The sequence below is a fragment of the Triturus cristatus genome, chromosome 10 (assembly GCF_964204655.1).
Source record: "Triturus cristatus chromosome 10, aTriCri1.1, whole genome shotgun sequence".
In the NCBI taxonomy this organism is placed as follows: Eukaryota; Metazoa; Chordata; class Amphibia; order Caudata; family Salamandridae; genus Triturus; species Triturus cristatus.
In genome coordinates, this window is record NC_140593.1 from 581,814,872 (window position 1) to 581,817,220 (window position 2,349).

Consider the following 2,349-nt stretch of genomic DNA (forward strand, 5'->3'; position numbering starts at 1 on the left):
CTCCCTGAACTGGCGTAGGTGTAGGCGTGGTGTCACGTGCCTTGGGGGTGGGATCAAGTTGGTTGTGATGTCACCGAGTCACGTGTTCATGGACCTACAGCAGGGTTTGGGCTATGCTGCAGCCCTCAGCAAACCAGAACCCTTAGAGATCAGGTAACCACGCTGTGATGTAGAGGTGTGCGTCTCTTTTGGGGTGCTTAGAATAGATATAAGGAGCTTCTAAGTGGTCTATCCAACAACCAAGAGTCGCTGAAATGAAAGAGATTGTTCTGGCATTATGAAGAGATACAGCCCCCTCATCAAAAGGACACCCTTCGTTGGAGGCCAGGGTGCTATCAATAGATACTATTGTAGCCTGAAACCATCGGTATTGAATGGGAACGTGCAGCAGAGCGTCCCTAAAGAGGGTAGTCACAACGTCACAGGCTTTAGCAAAGACATCTGTCATACGATGGAACCACTCAGTCTCGAGGAGCTTCCTCAACTGATATCCCCTATTAAGGGGTCAACCAGCTTCAGCGAAGCTTTACGAAGTAAATGCTGTAACAATTTCATCGACATGGTGAAGAATCTATAGTTCCTCCTAAGTCTCCTGTCTGTGAAGATAAGGAGTTTCTGGAGGAAGTGGTTGCAGAGACTGTCATTGTGCGGCAGACGTGCGCAAGCTGCAATGATGGTTATGCTTCGATCGACCTTTGTGACTCTCAAGATTTCAGAGCCGCTACCGGGTCCCAGGGACATTCCGAGGTTTGTATCAAATCTCTACAGGCACTTCACCTATATATGGTGATATTTTATTCTTAATCTAATTATGTGTCTTTCTTTCTTTTTTGAACTTCAGAAAGCATTGTAGAGGGGCAGCCTTCAAAGGTTAACAACATACATTTTGACTGCTTATGCTGTTCAAAACAGTCTGAAAGTACCACAAGTCAAAGCAAAGAGCCTCATGAGAAATTTGTTTGTACCTAAAATAGCGCATACTTTGAAAAGGAAACTCCAGGTGTCCCCTATGATGCCATTTGGCCTGTTAAAGGTTTTACTGCGACTGTTGTGAACACCTGTGTCAAACATGACTAGTATATCCGTTGTTACGGTCATAAAATTAATGACCCACAGCAGGAGGCTCATGAGTGTCCATGCGACTCATACACATCAAGAACAATCTGTCATATATGTAGTTTGTTAGACCCTAGCAAGGTATATCTACTGTTAAGGATGGTTTATGGGCTGTCAAAGGAAAAGAAATATGTCCACCCTGATATGATTAAGGTCTTATCAGCAACGCTCAAAGAGATCCAATACTTGAGTAAACCAAGCTCAAAACTTGGGTGTATGCAAGGTATGTGTCCGTATTTTGATAGAAGAATGATAGAAAGGTCATAGAAAGACGTATGTGTGATGTTTAGTCCGCAAGTAGCGGTGCATCATTGTGTTATTTAACGTTACATACTTACTCACTTTTAGGACAAGCATGAGAAGGTTGCCGCGCAAGATACCCAGAAGATACATCCCAGATAAATCTGCATTGCCAGATTGGTATATGTGTTGCTTAAAGTAAGAATAGCTGAAATACACCCTGTATCTCTGCGTTATTTGAAACTTTGTGAGGTTTTTGTTAAATGGCAGGGATTGACCAAGAAATGTCACAGTTGGGTGCTGATCAGCTCCCTGCAGGGTGTGCGAGTACGGGAGGTCTCACTGTAGGCGTCAAGATGGAGACAAAGCCATTTTATATTACCCTGCCGTCCAACACCTCTAAGGACCTGTCCCCCAACAATCAAATTTCTAATTGTACCATGAAATTGGCTAAACCTGTGGACCGGAAAGGAGACTGGGAGGTTGCCCTAGCTGAAATCCAATACCCCAGAACATGGAATACATTTACAATGCTGAGCATCCACGCGCGCTATCCTCACGGCTATTACCCATCTGTCGCAGTGGTTGTTGCTAGGCCATCAAAAATCCATAGTTAACATTGAAACGTATACGAATATTCAGCTAGCATTAGATAACATTAGAAGGAAGGTGATTCTTAAAGCTCCAAATCATGATACATCCTTTAACTGTACGGGTAAATTAAGAAGGGTGTTAGGCACCGTACAAGATATAAAAAGCCAGGTCGAGCCGTTTCCTATGTGGCCTAATTTAATTGTGAGTTCTATTCACTCTACGTGTTTAGCGACATCATAGAGGGGCAGAGGATAAGTGATAGTGATTCACCATTGTTAAGGAGGGTACAGGTTAAGGGGGAAAATAATACGATGGGTAATATTCAATTTATCAAGCCCAACTATGTAGCAATTTCTAAAGCCACTTTGACACTATTAAAATAATGATCTTCGATGATCA

At 43.1% G+C, this 2,349-nt stretch overlaps 1 pseudogene; it reads left to right on the forward strand.

Annotated features, from left to right (window-relative positions):
• Positions 1-277: 277 nt before the first annotated feature.
• LOC146789761 (uncharacterized) lies at positions 278-1,406 on the forward strand (annotated as a pseudogene).
• The last annotated feature ends 943 nt before the right edge of the window (positions 1,407-2,349 follow it).